Source organism: Chiroxiphia lanceolata, chromosome 5 (genome assembly GCF_009829145.1).
Source record: "Chiroxiphia lanceolata isolate bChiLan1 chromosome 5, bChiLan1.pri, whole genome shotgun sequence".
Taxonomy (NCBI): Eukaryota; Metazoa; Chordata; class Aves; order Passeriformes; family Pipridae; genus Chiroxiphia; species Chiroxiphia lanceolata.
The window spans coordinates 45317016-45342201 of NC_045641.1; the positions used below are offsets into that span (position 1 = coordinate 45317016).

The 25186-nt window shown below is 38.6% G+C and overlaps 1 long non-coding RNA gene across 1 annotated transcript in view; it reads right to left on the reverse strand.

The window, feature by feature from the left end:
* LOC116787495 overlaps positions 1–25186 on the reverse strand; it is a 127770-nt gene that overhangs the window by 70620 nt on the left and 31964 nt on the right. Inside the window, exon 3 of the long non-coding RNA XR_004357312.1 lies at positions 17047–17105. This is a non-coding gene — a long non-coding RNA (uncharacterized LOC116787495). The remainder of the gene's footprint in view (positions 1–17046; positions 17106–25186) is intronic.

The window sequence follows — 25186 nt, forward strand, 5'->3', positions numbered from 1 at the left end:
CCACAGGCAGGAGTATATTGCTCACTGGAGTGAGACTTGGGAATGTGTTGAGGAAAAGCACACTTTCATCAGGTGCTGAGCAGAATTCCTATTTATGCACAAACCCAGCCACATGTGGCACATCAGGTCAAGTGAGTCACACATAACAATAGCATGTGAACAATCCAGATTCCCAGAGGAACACATGGGAGTAAATGCACAAGCTAACATGCCTGCTCTAGCAGAACTCGTCCACCCTTATAAAACCCAGCTTGTAATGGTCCTATAAGATTATTGTTTAATTTTGGATGGTGCACGTTGGACTGCAGAGGCAGCAGTCATTAGGCTAGGTAAACTGAACACGTTTAACATAAGAATAAAAGTTCCAAATATAGAAAACTCTGGTGTCAGGAAAAGACATTTTTCTGAGTACATTTACATTTAAAAATGCACTTGCAAAATAAAAGCAGACTCATGTCATTATTTTTTGTTCCAATCCTCCAGCAGCAGTAGCAGCACAGCGCACGTTACAGGGCATGGCCTGGTTTTCACAAAAGTCTGAAGCCAAAACTTTAAGCCTGTTTTTCTAGGTCTCTGCCAAATTCCAAAAGCACCTGAGTTTATGACATGATGTTGTGCTTAGAATTATCTGTGTACACTGAGTTAAGGCCTTAAAATATATTATTACATACCAGTTTTTTGGGGCCCTTGCCTCAGTCAGTTTACTACACAGGGCAAAAATTACCTCTGGGACAAAATCCAGGCAACTTAGTGATGAAGGCTACACTTTCTGGACCCTTTTTTTCCCCCCTCTATATCATTTGTTGCAAAAATTGGCAAGTGTTTAAAGATGAACTTGAAGAAAACAGAACATGTCACAACAAAAGCAAATGAATGTGGCTTTCTGCCACAGAGTACTTCTGCAGTGCCAGCCAAGCCATTCAAATCACACTTTTCACTGTTTTTTAGCAACTGCGTATTCCTCATCTTCCCATATGTGGCTTGAGAATGTGGGTTGTAATTTGAAGCACAGCTAAAGAGTCAGCTTGTAGTTGATTTATGTGGATGATTTACTTAGAGTATCGGCAGTACTAAAGACTGAGTACTCCGAAATACCAGCTCCTGGGCATGTCAGTCATAAATTAGTGCAGATAACAAAGAGAGGATACAAAAGCCCCATCATGTCATGGGAGTATTATGGAATAAATTCAGTAGGGAGAGACAAGAAAAAAAGTGTATTAGGAAATTAATCACTGATTTCAGGGCAGACTCTTGTAGCTACTTAGTAACTTTGAAGCATTTGATTTCACAGTCTAAGAAGTACCATTTTTGTGTATCATTTCCTAGACATTTCTCAAATCACAGCCTGGAAAGAACAGAACTAAATCACTACACCAACTCCTGCATGCCTGTCACAGGTGTCTACCACACATCCACAAGTCAAGACTTCTGGACCCAAAGCACAGGTCTCTGTCCCTGAGCCAGACAAGCTGCCTTCCTGCTAGTAAACCAGTTGTTGTTGCAAGACATTTGCTTTTTCAGGGGACATTTACTACCATTATTGGCTGGTAGGAGAGGTAATTCAGAGACAGCGGGTTCCATCACAGAAGAACGTGTTCTGACAGGTAGAACACCCACCCACTCTTTCTGGATTTTGTTCGCAATACCCAGTCCTTCCTGTCTGTCCCTATCTACGCATAAGGCTTTCTGTAACAGCAGCTTCCGGTCAGAGGCCAATCCTTTTTGCCCATCCATCTGTGTCCTCTTCTTTCTCCAGCTAGCCTCTTCTATCAGTCCCACTGTCCTCGCTAAGCCAGTCTCAGCTCTCTTCCTTTACTTTCCCTCCAAGCTTACTGCTCTCCCAACACAGTCTCCCAACAACTCCCACATGGAATATGTTCTGAGTTTCTTGCTCAAGTGTGTACCAGTTACTTCGTTCCTGCCTTGTCTTCAATGATGCTGCCCAATCTGCCTCTCTTTTAGGGTTTCTCCCAAGCAACTTCCATCCTTGACTTTGACATGTGAACTCTCCTCTACATCCCTGTGGCTACCTATCCTCTTTTTTGCCTACCAAAGTCTCAACTTATAATCATCTCAGTTGTTTTTCTCTCCAGCCTCAGTTTCCCTTTTAACTCTTTCCCTCTTCTTGCCCTGTCTCCATGACTCCTTCCTCTTTGTCATCCAGCTGCCTCCCATTCCTTCTCTCATTCTCCCCAGATCCAAGGCCACACTACAACAACACAGAGATAACCTTTCAAGAATATTTTTAAGGAATAAAACATTCTTCCCTTAACATTCCTTTCAGAAATTACTTAATCACTTGGCTGCTATTTGTCAAATGTTTCCTCAAGGAGACATCAGCAATGGAAAAGTGCAGCCAAAACTGCTAAAGCTTCTCAAAGTTATGAGCAACTGATACAAAGAGCCATACCAGCACTCTGAGACTTAACAACACACACTGCTCTCTGTCTCTCCTGGAATCATACTTATATATAGGTTTAGTGCTTTCACTTAGATTATTGGCTTGAATAAACATCAATTAGTTCCATTAATTTTAACTTTGCCTCAGTGAAAAATATTGGCCCTGGTTAAATGGAAAGGGTGGTCAGCTCCAGCTTTCACACACAGACTTTGCTAAGAATGTTTGCTAAAAATTCCACCCTTATGCACATGTTAGCTATGAGCCACCTGCAAACAAGCAGCAGACTTGCTTGCCAATGTTATACTGCTACTTTGCTATCAGATCCTTGTAAAAAAATTGTAAAAAGTACATATTTAAAGATAGTCATTTAACCCTAGTATGTCTAAAAGTTACATGACCTGACATTTCCAATGTTTCTTGGGTTTGCCTTTTGACTATATGTAATTTCTTTGTGTCTTACTACGAACCTTTGAACAACTGTTAGTAGCTCTAGGCACCCTGAGCTATGCAGGAAAAGAAAGTAAGCCTACAGACATAAAATTCCCGGGCTTTCAGTAATAAAGATCATACATGAAGTGCAAAGATCTCTATAGAGTACAGAATGCTTTAAGTATTTCCTTCCAAAATCTTTGGAAAAATAATCAGACATCCTCGCATCCTTAAAAACACGAACACTCTGCTTGTATCCTATTTTCTTTTGAAAACATACAGAGAATTAAAAAGTTTCCTTATATATCTCTGTAGTTTTGGTAGGTAAAAATTAAAAAACAAACAAACAAAACCCCATAGCATGCAACATAGACCAAAACAAAAAGTTGTGAACAACAGTTTTGGTTTACTCCTGAAAATGAAAAGACAAAAAATAAACTTTATATTTAGTTCATTACCTCAGCTGAGAGGAAAAAACCTCTCATCTTTCACTTAATTTTTACTTCTGCTTGTCGTCATGAAAGTTTAGAAGATACTGGTGCTGCTCTCTGTCATTTCAGATTTCAACAGCCAAGACAGAAGGAGTGCAAGTAAAATGCCAGGGACAGTGAACTCATTTTATAAATAAAAGTGTGAGCATGTACAATATATAAAACACGTGAGATAATGTTCTTACACCTGTTCATTCAGGCTTTGGACCAAAGCACTTGAAGAGCTAGTGAATGATATTTGAACAGAGCTGGGTAAAAATAGATTTGTTCTTGTAACATTATCAAAAGGATCTGACCTAACAGATGACAACATCTGATGGGGTAAATCATCTGAATTGGATGTTTCCTCATGTTTTAGGATTGGTTGGTATTATTCAGTATGCATAAAATAGCTGACCTCTACTACAGGACATATTGTATTTATAGTCCAGAACTTATTTCTTCAGTCCTATGTCAAGATTATACTATAGTCCTATTTATATTATATGACAAAACATTCATTGCTTCATTTGCAAACTAATCCAAAAGTACACTCAAAGTAAGTTACAACAGTACTGCAGAACTTTGGCAGACAGCAGTCTCTAAGCCGTTTCCTCTTTTCTGAATATCTTACATATATTATGCATGTAGCTACATACATAGTTAAGAACAGTACTCTTTATAGCTGTTTTTGTTTCCTCTGATAAAAGGAAGATTGAAAAAAAGAACTGACTGATACAGTATCCACTTCATTTTAGCTCTATATATTTTTTCTGTGACCAAGGCTGCTGTGCGCCACTCTTCAGAAATATTCAGCGGTAAGTGGCTCTGCCCAGCACCCTTGCTGAAGTGGCCATTCAATGCAACAGCGAGGACCAAAACTATTCTCTGCAGTCAGAGTCACCAGGGAAGATAGCGTTGGAAACAATTTAAAACCGTGCCACTGGGGATAAAAGTTGTGCATGTCTGTATCAAGCAGGGAGGCAGGTGAGGAACCTGCAAGAGTATGCTTATGTCCAAATAACAGACAGCGAAAGCACCAGCTGTCCTGCTGAGCCACCCTTAATTCATGTTTGATCAGCTTTTGTAGACACTGATGAAGTTTACTGACACTCATTAATAAGGCAATTGTTGCAACGTTCCTCGTTTGCTCAAAACCCATAATGTTCCTTGTTGACTCAGAGTTTGCTTTCTGTTTCAGCTCACTCCATGTGAGACTTAACAACCCTGGCTGAAACCTCGAGATTTGTCTATTCACAGAACATAGCATGAGTTTAATTTGAACAGTTTCTCAAGCCAATAAAAGATCTGATCGGACATGGATGACTCAAGAATGATTTCTTCATATTTGAATTACTCTAGATTTCAATCAGCTTAAGCTTTAGCAAGCCCAGGGCTTTCGTTCTGAGGCAGTCATTGAACTACAGCATAATGCAGAAAAAAGCGATTATAAATACAAATCAGTGTTTGGGGATCTCTTATCCAGTTTCATGACAGTTTCTAATGTCATCATTTTGTAGTCTGTACTGTCAGTGTTTTCCATTTCTTTCTATAGGAAAGATAGGTTTGTACTATATTTTAAAATTTTGGCTATTTATAAGTAGGGCAGTCAAACAAGGCATTGTTACAAAGCTACATGTTAACAGCTCTCCTACTCCTTTCCCTAGAGTTGAAACTAAAATAAAACAGTTAATGATTGTACTCGTATCTTAGAAACACCTCCACAGAAATATATCCTCCCTACTGTACCCCTACCACAACACCCTAATTAACAGCTAACTAGCTAACATAGTAGCCAAAATACCAGCTGCCTGTGAGACTGCCAGCACAGTATGGAACTTCTAGTAGTCAAAAGAAGTACAAAAATGTTGATCTTTCTTCAGAGTAAGCATTCAGAAAGGGTTTCCCAGAAAAACTCAAGGAGGAAAAAGTTATTTAAGAAGAAAAAAAAATATGTTTGCCAGAGCCATGCAATTAAAATATGGCATGCATTCCCACATGGCAGGGATCATTCCTGTCAATTTCTTACTAGAACTATTGATGTCAAAAGAAATTTTACCCTTTTGTGTGTACTTTCAGACAGGAGTGCTGCAAAATTATACCTAGGAGAATATAGCTGATAGAAGTAACTCAGTGCTGGATCCAGCACAAATACACTTCGAGGCCTTTTCCAAAATCTTTATCCATTTTCGCATCTGTAAAATGAAGATAGATCTCTTCTTTGCCTTACATGGCTACAGAGATTAAATAGATTTTAGAGTATTTTACCTTCTACCAGTGTAACACAGCAAACAGGCTCTTTTCCTGGGGCTAGACAAACTCTCAGAAGGGCCTGGGGAAGAACAAGGTGAAGCACCTACAAAAACATTTCACCCTGCACTTATCACTGGAGGCTCCCCCAGCCAGGGAAGGAGGGCAGTAACACATCCTCAGATGGCTCCACTGTGGAGTTAATCTAAGTGTCATGTGCTGTCCTACCCCTACAATAAAAAGAAAGGGTACAACTCATTTTCCTTCTATAAGATTAGTACTCCCTGCCAGAGAGAATGCAAAGGCTTGCTTGATATATATTAAGCATAAATATATATATATAATACATTATTAAAAAATTAATTAGGATAACGAAAACTCCTATCCTATACAGTTAAGAAACAGGAGAGGAAAAATCTCTTGTATTGCTTTTGTGTTTGCCAGGCTGGTGATAACAGTCACATTTTAGCAGTTCAGCTCATAGTAAGAGAGGACTCTGTACAGTAGCATATTCACCTTGCAGACACCTCACAATAGTTTGCAACAGTGGGTAAATACTAAATATAACAGAAACTTTACAAATATGGTAGCAGGGGAGTGGAGTAGTTAAGGAACTCAATTCCTTTCTTTTCTCTGTAAGTCGCTAGCAGACGAGCATAGAACAAAAGCTTTTCCACACTCACTTCCAGTCCAAGATTAAACCAGCCAGTTGCAGGCATCTGCCATGGTATGCACAGTTCCTCATGAAAGTTAGATGATTTACATATAGCCACTGAACCACCTAGTAGCAGGACTTTTAAAAAAGGCATATTTGCAATTCCATAACCTAATAGACCAGGACTGGTCAACAGATCAAATGTCTACCATGCTGGAGTGGTAATCCATTTCTCTTTTAGAAGGAAATCTCACGGAACAGTTTAGCAGAAACAGATAGATATTTGTCTTTTCAGCAAGTAAAAAAAACCAAAAAAAGCCTTTCTTTTCCTTCATAAAAACTGTGTCTTGAAGATTTTTTTTATTTGTATTGCAGCCACCCTGAGTTCCGTGCACAAACCAAATGGATGAGACTCCTGGGACTTTAGATACCAGTCAATGCAAACTAATTGAAACAATGTGTGCGTGTCCACATCTGGCTGACCATTTAGCAAAATTTTGCTTACGTAAGGGCCATCAATATTCCGAAAGACAAGCAGCACTGCTTCTGGCTGGGAAACAGGGTACAATTCTACATAGCAATGGGGCCTTTGCTTGTCTTTCAGCTCTGTGTGCACAGCAGCATGATCATTTCCACATATTAACAGCTGCAACCTTTCATATAAAGAGTATTTTATTTCTTAAGTTTAATTTGAACTTTTACTACTCTTTTTAATGGTAGAGCATCTAGGAGACTTGCTCTTTAGGAACTCGGGTAATCTTTTGTTTTCCATTTATAACTTTAGAAGTGCTACTATATGACAGGCAATCCAAATGTGTGCAACACATACTGTACATGAAAGTGTTAGTCGTACAACTGGATGGACACCACACCAGCCAAACTCATCCATCAGGCTGTCAACACCTTACTCTTTTTCTGCAGTAACTTATGTGGAAAATTTTCCTACAAACAGCTGTTCAGATCATAGGCAGACAACAGGTTGTCTGAAACCCCCTTTCAATTGTGCATAAAGATTTGTGAACTTCTAGTTTCATGTGCAAGATAAACAAGAACAGGATGTTCTTTTGATTTACATTTATGATTTGGTTTACATTTTCTATTTACAGAAATTCTTCTGGACCTCCTAGCTCCATTGCCAAAAAAAGACTTTTAGTTCACTGACCTTTTCCATCTGGTGTTTGTGTTGGGATGCGAATCCTGCAGATGGAATTGAATTCTCTTCCCTACTTGTCCTTTTTTTTTCTTTAAGCATTCATCAGCAGATGTGAAAAGATGGACTAGAATCATATGACAAAAGCTCAGCAATGGGTACCGTCAATATGATGAAGACTTGTATTTTACAAAACTGAATTGTTCTTTCATTTTGTAAAGCACTGTCTTTTCCAACAGCATTGAAAATAAACATACTGAAAGTGCCAGAGTGACTTAGGGCCCTACTCTTTTGGACTTTCAAGAAGACTTAGACATCAGGATACAGGCCAAATTAGTTATACATTCCCTAACGCTTTTGCATAAAAATTCCTTTTGGACAAATCTAGGCCTTGAGAGGTGCCAAAAGAAATAACTGATAGACAGCTGTAGGTAGAACATTCTGAATAAAGCCCTAGACGGCCTAGATGTAAAATTCATCATGCTGGATTAGATGGCTGAAGAAAAGACCTGAGCTGGTCAGCAAAGAAACACTTGACCTGTTTTCAGGATGAAACGTACATCCAGTTCGTTGTGCATAGTCGAAAATGTTACCCCTTCTCTTCCCTGAATTCGGAGGTAGCTCATTTCTAGATATCAACACTTTATTAAATAAACCCCTCTTTTAACTCAATTTTGGAAACAGGATTTAAGTCTAAATCTTTTTCAGAATTCATCTGGTAATTTTTTTGCAGTCTAGCATAGACTCTTAACACCATATATAGTTAAACTGGCACATGGGCACTTTTAGTAACAATGACACCTAGATGTCATTCAGTAGTGTGTCCTTAGTTCTCCAAAATCTTCACCAGAATTATCATTTATTCTTTATAAAGGTAAAAGCAGAGAGGTAGATATATTTTTTATACTCTCTGGTAGTAATATTCAGCTATTCGGCTGATGAAAAACAAGAACTCTTCTGGAGGCAATTTACAGTAGTGTCTTAACCTAGCCATATTTAACCACATTTTGGAAGAAGGTATTGATTGTGGAATTAACTGTGCATGCAGTGAGCCTTGGCAGTCTACTGCATTCAGCTTAGCAGAGCTCTAGCAGCCCTCAGGTTAGGTTGTATCACATATTGATGTTTGACTGATGATCTTTATAAACTTTTTCCTCCTAATGTGACATTTACTTTTCCTCTAAGAGACATCCTCTTTCTTCTTTTATTCATGCACAAGGATTACACAACTTTTTTTTTTAAATAAAAATTCATTCAGTAATTCATACTGCTTACTTTTCCTTACTATTGCATTTGAGTCCCATAACAATATTTCCAGTGCACAGAACGTTCCTTTACAAAACGTGGAGGCTGGTTTTATTTGTTTATCCTTTCCTTTACACATTTCCAGAATGTCAACTCTGACATTCTGTATTTTTTCTTCTTTGTAGTCTCAAAACTATGGATTGCAAGCTTAGTCAAAGCTATAATTGAGGGTGAAGTTAATCAAATACAAATGTTTATAATCCAGAGCTTTAAATGCTACAAACAAAACCATTTTTCCAGTTTTCTTCAGAGCTCATTCTGTTCTGTATAAATCCATTTCTATGGCTGACTCTTGTGCCATCAAAAGCTTTTCTGACTTTTCTGGGTTTAAAGGGGTAGCCAATGCAAGCGAGAAGTAAGCAAAGCAAGAAAGATTTAATCTCTGCTATGAACGAAAGGTGGTGGGGAGACGCAAGATCTTTCATTAGAGTAAGTGCCACTCTCAAGAAAAGCAGATAAGTCTTCAGGGACATAAATCTTTCTACAGGTCTAAACCAGAAGTATCAAATTTAAGATAATTACATTTTGGAGACAGTTACTCAGAATTTTTCTCAGTTACATTAAGGTATTTGATAATATCAGAGAGAAGAGTAACAGAAACAAGCAGATTAGACAGGAAATATACCAGAGGAGCAAGTATAGAACACAGTGGGGACAGATGAAAGACAAGTGATGCTTCTCCTCAAAGAATGGAGCGTTTACTGTGGTTGTTGAAGAAATCTGTGTATTAGTTTTGCATTTGTTGTTCTGACCAGTTTGGTTCCACTACTGACACACAGAGTTTGGGGGAAGATTGTCTCTGATGATGAGTTTGGTGAGGCTCTGGTGAGATGGGAGTTATTTGGCTCCTTTGCAGACAGTGGGTTTTCTTTTAAATTGTGATCTTGTGATAAGCAATCCAGTATAACTGGGAAGAGATTAATTAATCAATCAATTTCAGAGTTTATCAGCTACAACACAAAAACAATACATTCTTAGCCTTTAGTAAAACAACATGATCTACTGCTTTCTAAAATTGGTCAATTACTTTGTGTTTATTGATACAAATGGGCACACCTGTTATTATCAAGTTTCAGCAAACCTGCAGAAGCTTGTGCCTTATCTCCTGTTTTCTGACTCCTTATAAGAACCAAATACATGGGCAGAGACAGTGAGAAAGACTAATGGTGAGACCGCTGTCACTCATGTGTCCTTTACCTAAGGATACTAAATTCAGTGAAGATTTTCACAGGGAAAACAATCAAGTACGGACGCCTTCAGCAAAACTCCAGAAGAGTGCTGGCTCACTGGAATGACATGTGGGTTCCAGTTCAGGCTGCCAAATTCGTATGAGCTGATCTTTCAAATACATAGAGCATCTTTTGTATTAGGTAAAACTACACTGTTTTAGTATGTGAGGCTAATTCAGGTAGGCCTCCATGGAATGGTGTGGAAATAATTGACTAGTCCTTGTTAAGAACATTGCTTGTGCTTGTTTGCAGAACTAATTGCACAAATGTTTATGCACAACAGACAATATGTTAAGTGTTTTCAATATTGAAGAACCACGTTAAAAATAAACACTGATGACATATTTTGCAAGATACATAATATGTTTGTTTATGTGACTCAATATGTCTAAAGAGAAGATTTTGATTATTTTAATACAGCCCTGTGGTGGCTATTGTTGACTTTTCAATGTCAAATATACAGTCCAACAGCTAAATATCTGAGAGGGTTCCATAATTAAATATCTCCAAGAACCGCAATTTTCCAAATCCATTAGATATTACATTTGGGTTAATAATAATCAAGTGATATGATGGTCAAAGACATATCTTAGTTTGTTAACACATAGGAGAGCAGCTGCAAAAATAATGTTGTATTATCAACATGCACTTGTACTTGGTCAATGCAAAACAAAACCCTTGCAAATGTTAACTGAACATAAATCCCAAGTATTTCTGAGTAAAACTTCTTTCTTGTGAACCTCCCATCCCTCCACCAAAGCAAACAAACCACAAAAGCAGATGCAATATATTACTATTTTACAATATGCTGCTTTAAAAAAATCACATTTCTTCAAAAGACAGAACATTTCAAATTAACATTCGCTTTTTAAAAACTTAGAATTTTAATAGTTAGACAGAATTACAGCCATGCTATCTCATCTTTCCACTGCCCTAACTTAATGATATCAGCCTATAAGCCAACATCCCGTACACAGGATTGTCACAGTCTACCTTAGCACCTAGAAAAATGAAAACAGCCACCAAACTTTTCAGTCAAATGTAATAATGTCTGACATCATCATGGCTGGGCTTCGCGAACGAAGATTTGGGGAGGGCACTGCCCATGTTTGTTACAAGCACACTGGTGGCTAAAAAGGCCAATACGAGACAGGCACATCCAGTTGCAAAAGGCACAGCAGAAAGACTCCTTAGGTGGTATATTCTGCAAGGCACGATTCTTTCTGTGTTGTGTTTTCTCCTCGAGAGTGAACCTGCGTGCTTTCTCAAAAGCATCAGCAGCGTTAAAGATAGTGTGTCTCCGCACCTCCCGACTGGAGTTGATAATGAGTTAGAAATTATGCAGCGAAATCTTTAGCAAAGTTTTCCTAACCAGGATTTACATAGCTTCAGTAAAATAAAAATATAATACGAGCATAGCAATCAATGAAATTATAGCATGAGGAAGTGTGGGAGAACCCATAAACTTGAAATTATTTGTCTTGTTCTTTGGGAAAAAGAAGCTTATGGGAAAACCCTTCAGCTTTGTTGTCAAGGAGTTTGGAGTGCTTTGCAGCACAATGTTTACAGTGCTGGGGGTTTTGGTGCAGTGGTGCTACCCTTGCAAAAATGCAACCCGTGTGCTCAAGCTATGAGAATGTAATATCAGTATTACTTCAGACTCACTCTTGTTCCTTGCTAAAGCTAACCCAGTATATTATCATTTAGCAGAAAAGCCTCTTCAGTGCCCAATAAACAATGGTGAGTTTTAAGAAAAATACCATAGCTTTCAATTTGAGGATGCCTTTTTACCTTCTTTGTGAGGAAGTATTCATCTAGGCTATTTCTTCAGATGCCCTACAGATTTTTATTTAAATTCTTATACAAAAGCGCAAGATTGGAGTAATTATTAAGACTGAAAACTGGGAGGCTACACTCATCCATACTCAGCACATGCAAGTTTTAAATCCTCTCAAAAAATGGTGTGCTTTGTTCCTCTCACATTACAGGAAGTTCAATAATTGTTATGCTGTTGGTACCAGCTGTCATGTTAAACAGGAGTTTTAAAATTAGACTAGATGGGAAAAAACTGAGGTAAAGAAGACAACTTGAAATTGCAAGGAGATGTGGACTCTATGATCTACCCGATGTAAAAGACTGAAGGGACCTAATATTAAAAATTACAGCACTGCAAAGGATTTGAATGTTCTGTTGCTGCAAGACATGTCACAGACACCAAGTATTAATCATGACTTTTTTAATTCTTCCGTCCTCAGTGACCCACCCAAGTGTCACTAAGGAGGGCATCTCTGAGGGTGTCCTCACCCTCATCATGTGCTCAGTCTCTCACAGAATGCACTGGCATGATTTCCTTCCTACAGCAAAGTCCAGTTTGTTTCTCCAAGCTGCCTCTTCTCAGTTTGCAGTAACTGACAAACCTTGCCCTGAGTAATTTTGTTTGCTTGATATGCTCTCTCCAGGACAGTTTTCATTGGGAACCTTTCCAAGGATGTGTCACACTGAGTTCATACCTTCTACGAAGATATGAGGTAACTATTAAAATCGCATCACCACAGCTGCTTCTTCCTGTATCAGATTAATAAGCACTGTGTACCCTATCAGACTCCTATCAACTCAAAATAGAGAAACTGATCAACAAGGTAAGCATAAAGCAGAATTCTCCTCAGGACTATAAGAGAGCAATTAGGAGCAAAATAATCAATGCTTTTAACTAAGCAAGGAGAAAAGAATTTGAACAGTGTGACTACAGTGCTAGTTTCAAACCCACATACGCAAACTGGTACAAGCCTCTCCATGAATATCAGTGAGTGATTAAAACCTGCCTCACAGACATAGACGTAAAATGCAAGATTGCCCTTCCTACAAAACCATAACATTTTGATACACTAAGTTGGTTTTAAACTGCACCTTACATTTAAAGGGTAGTTCTATTCACATTTTCACCCACAAGCAAATCAATAGAAGTTTTCCAGTGTCCTTTATCCTTGGACAACTGCTTTTTCTTATCTGTGCTGTGCAACTACCTACGTAGGACTGTTGTTTAACACAACATCAATTGAACTGCCAGAACTTAAAATACAGAATGAGAACAGCTTTTCAAGGTTTTCAACTGAATCATTTCACTGATCAGCTTACAGTCAGCCACTTATAGATACCATAGCACAATTGAAAAAAAAAGAGTGAACAGCAGTACAAGTACTGGAACAACTGGTTCCCAATCTAGACGAAAGCTGATGGTGGATAAAGAAGTTACACTTCTAGTTCTCTGGCTGTAAGCTAATGACAAAAGACCTTCAGTGGCACAATCGAGCAAACACAGATGTTCCCCCTTGCCCCTCTCCTGTTGTGCCAATGAAAGTCTTTATGGGGTTTCACTGAGCAGCTGATCAAAAGAGCTGATCTGTACCAGGAGTAATAATTTCACTCTGACAGGGTTTTTAGCACCACCAGGAAGGCAGGGCACTCCCACAAAGCTGTGTTTCCGTTAACATCCCTGCCTCGTCAAATCATGTCTTCATGGTGAACTTCTGTGTATCAATGGATTTTCATGCAAACTGTGACCACATTTCAGCATTTGTCTTTAATGTGCATAGCAAATAAATTGAAATTAATATTACAGTAAATATAGCTAAGTAAGGAATTACATCCTCTATCCACAGAACAAGTTTAATGTCTCCTGTAGACATAACCAGTCTTTATCTTCCTCATGAAATCACTAATACAAATACAGGTCATAAATGGCCTGTGGTAACATCAAAAGTGGTAGTAAGCTTATTTAGCCTCTGTCCTTGAGAACCAGATTAAATCTACCTGTTAATTTTGAGCAGCATTAAGCAGACATAGGCTAGGCACTACATTTTAGTTATTAGTTTAAACTGGTGTCTATGCGTTCATCTTACTGACAATGATCTGTGTGTTTAGATCTGGAAAATCCTAGTTACATTTACACACTTCTAATTCAGTTCAGTGTACTGTGGTTGGTCTGTTTCTCCTAATTAAACAGCCATCACTGTAATGTGAAAGAAATTAAGCTTGCAGAAGTATGAATTTTTTACAGCTGGTCCATTGGTGATGGACTCTAGGGAGCAAAGAGCAGATCTAGAAGGACAAGATCAACATGCAGAATGCATGAAGAGGAAATCCAGCAAGGGCTGTCTGGTTACCAGTCTGTGACATTATCTGGAATTTGCAATAGAAATAAGAACTATTTTCCAGGCAATGATAAGATAGAGAATCATTCTATAAGCAAATCTGAATTTTATCTTTCCACTAATTATCTTTGTTTTTAAAGGGGAAAAATCTCCATTTACTTTACAATATCCATTTGTTATTTCACACTTAGCTCTGCATTTCTTTCAAAGTCCTACAGCTAGTTCTAAATACGGCACTTCAGGTTCTCAGCACTAAGCCTTCTCCAAACCCTTTATCTCCCTATTTCTATATACTGATACAGAAAGACAAGGGTTGCCCTTCTGTCTCATGCTGACACTTCAATTTCATGATACAGGGGATTTTGGCAAGGGAATTCTTCTCTGCCCTGTCAGTCACTTGTTTTGCTTCGCAATGACACAATTATTTGCACAGGGTTTCCAGAGGTACACTAAGCTAAACTAATAGCTCCCTGAAACTGTGAGGAGGTCGTCCTTCTGCTTTATATCTCCTACTAGCTCTGGTACTCAAGAGACCCTCATTTAAGCTAATTTAATGTGCTAAAATGACACAGTAAAAAACAGGGTTGGATAGTTTTCTGCTGCTCTACCTAGTGAGCCAAATCTGCTCACAGAAGGGTTTCACAAATATTGAAGCTGTTGTCCAGGACGGGGAGAGAGCCAGTGCAAAGCACAGCTGAGCTCAGAGAAGAAATGCAAAACCTCCCCCCTTCCACAGAAGTAAGCTGGTACCCTCTCCTGATCCCTGTTCATTTGCATTATTTTTAACCTTATCTGGTTCCCTTGATCCAGTTCACAATCCCCAAACAGTTGTGTCAACAACTGAGTGACAGCCTGAGTGTAGAATTTCTTCCATTAGTTTCTCTCTAAAAGCCATGTGTTTGTCTGAGCAGTATTTTGCTTCAGACATGTCTATTAGATTCATTTAAATCAGACTATGCGTGGAGGTGTTACCATGCATGAAAGATGAGAATCTGGTGCATTCAGCTTTTATAATAGCTCTGTTAGTCCACTGTATTCTCTGCTCTTCCACAATAGGAAAAATAACACCATATATGATGGGCAGGTCAAGGTATAGCTCATGAGATGGTAGAAATGGGCTACATTTTCTATCATAGAAAACCATCACGACAAGGTTTTGTTGCTACATTTGTCCTATTTCATTTTCTCTGAGCTGCAAAATATAAGTATACCTGCATCTACAGCTACTCTAAATCAGCTGAAAACTCTGGCCCAGTACCTAACAGAAACACTGTGCAAGGTGATCCTTTGTAATGCAAGGTAAAGACTGGTAATACTGAGTCATTTACCTACATACAAATTCTCAAGCCAGTCTGACTGATACTGAAATTACAAGACAAGGCTAGCAAAAAGTTTGAGAAGTAAACTGAAAAAATTGAGAAGTAGTACTGTATGCTGAGTCATCCCCATCTCTGACCGCCCAGCTCAAAGGGCACAGCAACAGCTGAGGTGCAGCTGTCACTCAACACAGTGATCAAAATGCAGATTAATGGCAGACCTTATGTGACACTTACACTTTATCCTTTCAGGGTTTCACTGATCTTAATGCTCATGTATGTGGGATTTCTGAGAAGCTGAGAAAAATATTGGATATTCATTCAAACCGGCATATATATATGGTTATATGCTTCCAGAACCACTTTATCTTTCAGGGGAGCAGCTGTGATCCTCCCCATTCCTGTCCTTAACCCACCCCTGCTTTTCACCCTTCAAAGCAGTAAAGCCAGTCCAGTAAGCCTTCTTTCTGCTTAGTGCTTCTGTGAACTTTTTAGTCAGACTTGCAAATGTTGCTGAACATGACCCTCGACTCGCACAAGACTTTTCCCAATTAAGTTACTGCCATTCACCCAAGCTGACTTCAGCAGAACCCTAACACAGCCATAGTAGCAAGCAATCTTGAAAAAACAGCAGCAAACCATTCCTCCAAACAGTGTAAAATTCTCAGTCACAGCATTCCAGACAAAAAAAAGAGCATGACCACAAGGATATAGCTAACAAGAAGACCAAAATCCACCTAATAACTGTAAGAAATCATATCTAGAAGAAAAGAAGCATGACTTAGGTGAGGCATGTATATGCCTAAGAGATAAGGAAGCAAGAAAGCATTTTACACTATTTAGCCCAGACTAGAAAAAGAACATTTCTAAGAGTACACTTGCTATTTTCCACTCTTACATCCTACAAACAGCATCCAGTGGGATGATGGAATTAAAAAGGTGTGGCTGTTGTTCTCCTCTACTATCTCTGTTCACAATATTCTGGCACTGGCAAGCACTAGGTACAGAGGAGGAGCAGAGGCTGGATATCAAAAAAGTTTAAGAGTTTACAGTTTTTCCCTTTCTGTGACTTAAAAAGAAACCTAGGAGATTTGTTGTTGTCTATCAACAAACTCTATTTTTTTCATTATCTAATACAATATCTCTGTGGCAACACCAGAGAAAATTTATAGTTGTTCTTAGTATAAATATGATGGTTTTCTTTGGTTTATGTAGTCACTGAAACAAAAGAAATATATACTGGACCTGTTTATCTAATTGCCATTGAAGGATTAGCAATCACACATGCAGAGATTGTTAAACTTTTTTAGCATAGGCTTCAGTTTTGCTTCATCAGAAATTTGCAAAACTCTTGTCAAAATCATGTTGCTCCTGCTTTGACTAGATATAATGATATTTTCACAAGGGCAAAGTTTAGATGGATAAAGAGATGAAAATATAAGGTCACTTCAGGGAGGCAATCTGAGCTGGAATGTATATTTTGAATGCACAAATCTGTAGACTTTGTACAAGGCTTTCCCCTCAGCCCTGCGCAGCCCTTCGAACAGCGAATATCAGCCTGGTGACTGAGGCACAGACCACAGTCAGCTTTTATTCTTGGCTTGGATACAGATTTGTTGTGTGACCTTGATCAACTAGTTTAACCTCTGCATTTCCTTTTCTGTAAACAAGAACAATCACCATCACTTACCTCATCAGTTTAATTCAGGAATACTTGTAAAGAGCCTTGAGTTTCTTGGCTGGATGTTGCTATAGGAACAAGAAGCAAAACTACAATACAATTATGATACTTTTATGATCCCAGTCACCTACAAAATATTTTGAGCTCAAAACTGTGCTTTGGTTTAACTTTCAAATTCAGTTTCCCATACATGAGACAGATATAGGGAAGATTGAGGAAAGGAGACTCAAAGCTATATTCCCCTTAACATAGGTCCAAGTGTACACATGTACCAAGCACACAGGCAGGGTAACCATGCTGCCATCAACATTTATCCCATCTGCTCTTCTTGCAAGACAACTGCTAAGCACTTCTTAAGAGAGTTAAGACATCATATTATAAATTGCAAAAGCAGATGATAGGAGTTTTAGACAGCCTAGGAGAACCACACACACTTATTGAAATGTATCTAAGTGGGTAACAACATGGCTTCATAGAAATGGGTGAGTGATCAAAGCAGTGTTAGGTTTCTCAGTAGTCCAGTTCACACAGGCATAGCACAGCCAGAAACACGGGAGACTTCCCTCTCTGTGTCAGTCAGTGATATAATTCACACTGACAGCAGTCAGTGAAGGTTCAGTGACTAATTGACCAACTCAGAATTAAAGAAGGAAAACTGCAGCAGGTCCATTACATCTCACATTAGTCCTCTGCCCAACCAGTCCATCTTTCTCCTGAGCACGTGGAACTTCCATCAACGCACGTTCAAAAGAGACCAGTAAAGCTGAGACCATCATGATCCAAGGAGATACTTCTGCATAGCACAGGTGCCTGTACATGCCATTCATGCACCAAAGTCAGTCTGTGCATCACCATGGTATTCCTTCTGTCTCAGAAATAGGCACTAAATAGTTGGAAATGACAGCTAAACAGAGCTACTGCTTATTGCTCTCCTCAAAATTCGATACCGTTTGAACTATAAAAAGTTTTAATTAATCCTTGTCAATTAAGACATGCATTTTAATGTCACATTTTCTTTTATATGTTGACATTTGTGATAAGATTTCTAGAATAAAGTTTGTTTACTGACAGGTTTCCTTTGGGCTCCTTCCCCAGCCACCAACACTGCAAGCAGACAGTTTAACCACAATACTGCAAGTTTGGAAGTGGTAAAATATCTGCGCTCAAAGCCTACTTTAGGATCTACTAACAGGGATGTGGCTAAATCATCATATGACTTAATTTATTGACAGAAAAGCCAGTAGAGAATTTATATGGTGAAAGAATGCTTATGTATGAAATAATTTATACAGCAAATTATTTCAACTGATGCAGATTTAGCCACACACTCACTGTTAAGGTGTACAAGACTGCACCTGCTGCTGAAGTTTGAAGGGACAGCATATGTCATTAGGTGGTACCACAGTCAGCAAGTATTCCCGATGGCTGAGAAACAGTTTCTGAATCAAGATCATCATAAAGTACAAGATTCTGAAGTTAAACTTCATCACACGCCTAGATATTATCTTACCACTGTGAAGAAGTCGTATCTTTTTTTAATTATGTACAATATTTTCTTACAGTATTTATTTTAAATTCTATTTTTTTTAAAAAAAAATAATTAATTAAACCTTCTTCATAAAGCCTTCATAAATATTTTTTCTACAGTGCTGTAACACGAGTGTTTGACCTAACGCTCCTTTTTTCTTAGATTAGACCAATAAAACCTTGGCAGCAGTTGCTGAACACTGGTATAAACAGCTGGGTTCTCTGTGAACCCAAGATACACTTTGAAAAAAAAGGTCTATTGAAGACAGTTTTCTTTAAGACCCTTATCAAAATGCTCATCCTGAATGTCCCATTGATGACAGAGTCCATACACATCGGATGGACCTTTATGAAAAGGCATTTTTGGAAGCCCAACTTAGTATGCCAAAGCAGCTCCTTGTATTATTTTGACTGTCTGCCAACACTAAGGTTTGCACAAAATGATGACCTTCAGTACCTTTGCTAAGGAACAGTGCAAATGACATCAGCAACTAACCTCTGTCGATTAGCATGAGATTTCAGCAGGTTTAGCTGGCAAGTTCCTCTGAACTTGGTTAACATAGTTGGGGTATTGTCCAAAATCTCTGTGCTGTAGAGTAGCATTGTACGAATCATCAAACACAGAAAAATAAACACACAGATATGTATAGAAGTCTACGTTGGTCATTTTATATCAGGCAGTATATCTTTGCTTTCTTTTGTGGCTTGAGTTAGACTAATCCACAAGCCTGGAATAAAAAGAATAACAAAAGACTGTTCCTTTAGTTAGATAGTCTTGATTGCTTTTCTCTCACCAAGGGAAAAGCAGGGCAGAATAGATCTTCCTCACTTGATCCTACATAAGCAAGGAGAAAAAGGATAAGTGAAAAGAGGCTATAAGCTCTCCTCTTGGGATTTTGCCAATTATTTTTCACACATAAGCAGTTAATAGAAAGACCAATGTCCAGAAATTTTATAGCCTGGATCCCACTACTTCCACTCCAGCCTATAAAACCTTCCCATTACCACCACAGAGATTGCCTGTGACTGACCCTATGCTTTTAGCATGGGAGGGGACTTCCTTTTTTCCATCTTTTTTTTCCAGTTGTTTCTGACAAAAGTTGGATATTCGGTCTCTTTGACACTATTAATTAAACCATCAGTCCTGTTTACAGTGTGTCAGCTCTAGGTTAGAATAAAAGCAACAATTAGTTATAGGAAGGCCCTATAAAAATGTTATATGCTAATGGTCTCAGGTTATCTCAGCTTTTACATGTTCTAGAAGGTGGAAGTCTTCATCTCTTCCAGCTTTCCCTGCCCTACTGCTGTTTTTTCCCTCTTTAGGCTTTCTGTGGCCTAGACTCAAGTTTACATTTTTAAATACTTCGTGTAAGTGCTCATGAAAACTGCCATATTAACACCTACTCCACCAGCAAAGCTGAGAAAGTTAGCAAAGCTGTGATTATCATCCCTCATGTAGTTAAGATGCAAGAGCAGTGCAAATAGGAAAGCAAGAGAATGCTTTAAAGAAAAACATTGCCCATTAAAATTGTACTTACAGTAAGCCAGGCTTGATATTACTACAGAAAAAATTGCTGAGAACTGGAGTGTCTCCATGTTCACCAGCAAAGTTACTATGTCCATTGGGTAAGTGAGGAAGGAAGAGGAAAGGATGGCAGAGATAGGGCAAAGCACAGCAGACCTCAGGGAGATAGGAAAGCTGAGTGACACTCTAGTCCTCACAGTATGCAAACACCTTTTCTCCTTTGGAAATCCAGAGAGAACATGAGCTATTCCTGCTTTCTGTTCTAAAATTTCTGCTCCTGAGCCGAATGGCAGAGCTCTTGGGGTTAGCTCTGACAAGAGATCAGTCATCACATAAGCACTGCCGAGTCTTATAATTACTGTGTTCACGTGGTCACTGTGCCTTATTGCCCAGTTATTTCATAACTGAGTGCTATGTACCACACCAGATCCAAGCACGCAGCTCTCACTGACTTCTAGAGCTCCCTTTGGGCATAGGTCTGTTGGAACCTACATTTTTCATTACTTTATTTACCTGATCTGTAAATATTTTGGAGAACACAATGGTACTTTTGAACATTTGCTTATTTGCCTTGTCTACATGCTGAAGCTGTACTTACATATGTATTTCTTGCCGGACTCATTCATGAGGAAAACCATGCAAGTTTAGAAGTTAATCATTCTCCTGAATGTCAAAAGCCAGGGTAGATCAGGATGTGCATTGTGTTGGCAGTGCTGCAAACTGGGCTGTTTTAGTATGAATAGTAAATTTCCTAGCCTCAGTAAAACTTTTAGTAGTTTTTGTAGCAGGTTAACAACTATCCATGGATATTTGCCATAAGTAATTGCAAAGCACAGAAAAAAAACTGTAATTACTAAGAAAAAAGTGGCTTACATTTTCAATTCAATAGAAGAGTCCGGTGCCTTCTTTTAGCTTTCAGCTTCTGAGTAAAACAGATATCCTGCCTTTGTCAGAAACAGCAGTGATTTCAAGAACATACTGATCAGCACATTTGATATCCCAAATGTTCCAAACCAACACCTAGTAAGATTTTGTTATGGTTGCAAGCTGTAGAACATGACTGGGTAGCTTACACTACAATAAGCTCCAGCTGCAGCTACACAATCAATGAGGCCAAAAAGGCAATGTTTAGGTGCATAGAGCAGTGTGGCAAAGTATGCTTTAGCCACTCACCATCTGGTAGACAAACAAAAACCCCCTTGTGAGCCAGTCTGTTGACTGGGGTGACTGGCATGCTGACACACATTCTGCCATTCTGGTTTTGAGGACAGCAACATTTGGCAAGGGCAATGTGAACACCTGAGAAAGAAGTTTTTCTCAGAACACAGACTATTTTTTCATCCATTTTAGGAAGATAAAAAGCAGTGAGATCCTTACAATAACTCTTCAGAGATAGCCGCCTTTGCATCAGTCACTGGTGAAAGCCAAGAGAAAGGAATCACTCTTCTGGGCTTACGTTTATCCAGACACCAGTATTCTTTCCTCATCCCACCTCTCTCATTTTCTTTTGGTTATAAATTATGAGATACAAAGCACATGTAAGCTACTTAACATTCTGTTTTTCTTGTCTGCTCCTCTGACCGCCCCTTCTTCTGTCATTCCCAAATTTTCTTCTTGTGGTTGCTTACAGAGTGCAAGTAGAAAGTAGGTCAGACAAATGGGGACTGTCAGATGCCTAGTTTCAATTTATGGACATGTTGTTGTCTCTGTAGAACCATAACGCTGATGTTACAAATCCTTAAAAGTTTGTTTTAGCCTGAAAGGCTATTAGATTTACTTCACTGGCAAAGGAGAAGGCTTTCTGCAGGAATTTCATCTGATTAAGTCAACAGAGCTCTGCCTGCAGAGCATAGCTTCCAAACATGAGGCTTAATTTTGTATAATTAATTCTTTAGCTCTTCTTGTTCATAATGGAAACACTGTGAAATGCCTAAACAACTTAACAGCTGGGGTTTATTTTCCTTTTTCCCCTCACCTTTCCCCACACACTTCAACCCCAAAGTCTCAATCAGTCATTTTAGTTTACAATCATAATACCGGATACACACGCTTCACATATTGGTATGCTTCATACGGCCACAAGACAGTGTCCCATCGTGCAATAAGGAGTGTACACCACACTGGGTGGTGCTAATGGCATGGGAGTGGGATTTACAGCTCTTTCAACTCCTCCAGGAAAGCCACCACCAGTCAGCTTATAATGGCAAATAAAATACTCTGACATAAGCATGATTGAAGTTGACAATGGCCCCCCAAATATCAGCAGAGTTTACAACAGCGTTGACAGTTTTCATGAATTAATAGCAAAGCAAACAGTATCTGCTCCATTAGTCCCGTGGTCTGGTAAGGCTGGAATGACAGTTTTAATACTTTGTTGTCAAATCACCTGTCAGAACAACTGTCTGTTGCCTCTAGACTCCTGCTACATGCATGAAACAGTAAATAACTGGTTGGTGCTTTCTTAGACTGTACTATTACGTATTACAGCAGTAACTTCAAGCAATGCTTTACTCTAGTCACAACAAAACCCTATTCAGATTTATTAGCTTAAACAAAAGGGTAACCACTTCCTCTTGTTCTCAAAAAAATGCGACAATACAGCAGGGCAGAAGTGCAAAGAAAAGAAAGTTCCGAGTGGCCATAAACATACCAGTGGTGAAATTTTAACGCCACTAAAATCCATGGCAGTTTTGCTATGCATTCGGTGAGACCAAAACTTAACTTAACTTATGTTTGGTTTTGTGTTACTGAGGGAAACAAATAGAAGAGATAGTGATCATTGTTCCTCCCATCCATACAGAAGCCCTTAAGTGGTGGCAGGCCAACAAATGAAAATATACTATTAGATTGGGATCAGAAGTGCGTAGAAGTCAAAGTATAAATTTCTCCAATAATCTGGTCCATTCCCTTTGGAAAAGGTCCCTTGGGACCATGTTTTAACTGACAGGATACAGAGTAGCTTTTAAATTGGATGAAATTTATAGGGAATAGAAAACTGGACTCCTCCCCATCTATATTCTACACATTATGCTTAATGTAAAGGCTTACATTTCCCACTGTTTATTTCCTGTAGATATATTCAAAACACCTATATTTGAATACACTGTAAAATCTTACCCTAAAAAATTGTGTCTCTCCCTTTTTTGAGAGGACACTGAAATATCTACAGTGGCTACTACTTAGAATTTCTTACTGCAAAAAAAATATTACTTTAACTACAATGGGTCGGTAGGGTCCATCTGTCCTGATGAATCTGCCTAACCAGGTGAAAGTTAGGTGTCCATTCTCACCACCTGTATAGGGACTCTGTAATAAGGGAAGAAGTCCTGTGACTTAGATGGGGTAAAATCTCCTATCATAAAACAGATGCCTAAGAGGAATGACAACTCTTGAGGGCAATTCAGCCCTTCTTTTAGAAAATATTTTTAAAGCAAATGTTGTTGTGATTAAAATCTCATTAACTTTAGGACTCAAGTAACTCATGAATCCAAGAAAGGCCATGAAAATGAGTGCATAATTACCATGTCTAAAAAAAAGCCCAGTTCTAAAACCATTAAGCTGCAACCACTTTGCAGCAGCAACTTGTCACTCATAAACTCACGGTACATGATAGCTTTTGCATCTTATGCTTTATCATGACACCTGGGTATTTCTAGTTTATTGTAACTGAAAATGTTCAGTCTAAAAGCCTCAACAGTGCTTGAGGGTATTCTAAAAAATTCTTCAGTTATCCCACAGCACTCAGTTCAGAAAACAGGATTAAGTGTAGAAGTCATTTAGAGATTTCCCAAATTCATACGGCCATCCTAGACAGTTAGACTATTAGCCATGTTTCTTCAGCAGCTATTAAGCTTATGGTTGTTAAGATTTTCAATACTGTTCACTTAGTGCTTCCTTTCTGAACACAAGTATTTTTACTATTCCAAGGGAAAAAATAGTATATCCAGATCTCTTTAGAAAGTACATCGCTAGTGGCAAGAAATTCAATGAGTGCCACAGATAAGTAATTTAAGAGCTTACTTATTTTGCAGCAGCCACTAGTTCTATACACATACCTCAAAACTTAATTCCAGTCTGTTGTTTCTAATCAGTAGTGTTAGTGGTATTACTTTGCTGATACATTCAAAATTTATTTCAGTCTTCATCTAGTTTTATGCCATTGGAACTTGGACTTTCTTTCATAAAATTTTGGACACAAAAAATCGCAAAATATGCCACCTATATTAAGTATCTCAAAGTTATGGTAAAAGACTGTGACCAAGAGAGAAACCCATTCTGCTTGGTGCTACGCAGTCTAATAGGGCATGCCTACGTGTCCAGCAAGGCATGACTGTATCATGTGAAGGTACTTACACAGGTAGCCTTCAAGCAGTGTAGCACTGAAGCTATGGAACTTGGCAGAGACTGCAAAACTTGCCTGAAAAGCAAATTCAAAAGGTTAATCTGTGTTGAATTCTCTCCTGTTGAGTCTATACTGATAGAAGTATTTGATTGACGTTAATTAATATGAGGCTAATTTAAGTATTTCTATGTAAGATAGAGTGATAATGTGATTGCTACGTAAATATCTTTGTAGGAAGACATGGTACTTTCTTGTGGTTGCCAGAATTAAGGAAAGGTAGTGTCAAGAGAAAAGAGGGACATGATGAAGACAGGTGGCTTCCTTACTTTCCTGATAAAAATGGCATCCATCTACAGATACAAACTGCCTGGCAGGAACAATAGTGAATGGCTACAGAAACAGATAATTTCTAAATTTAGCCTCTATATATTTTGGAATAAACATCTGTGGCTAGAACAGTCCAACATATCTCACTTTCCTTTATAAGCAGTGTCAGCTTCTTCTCAACTTCACTTCCCAAATTCACCCTCCCATTTCCTCAATCTAAAAAATGGAACTAAGAGCAACTCAAAAGTTAGCAGAGGCAAGGGTGGTGACAGGGTTAATGATGGATATTTGCCATTTTATCAACTCACTCTAAGGGTGAGTTGAAAGCTACATATATGAGTTATTTCTCTAAAAGTTCCACTTACTAATCTTTTCTGCTCTCCTCACGTATCTGCGCTGCTGATTGCTTAAGTCATTTGGAAGATGAC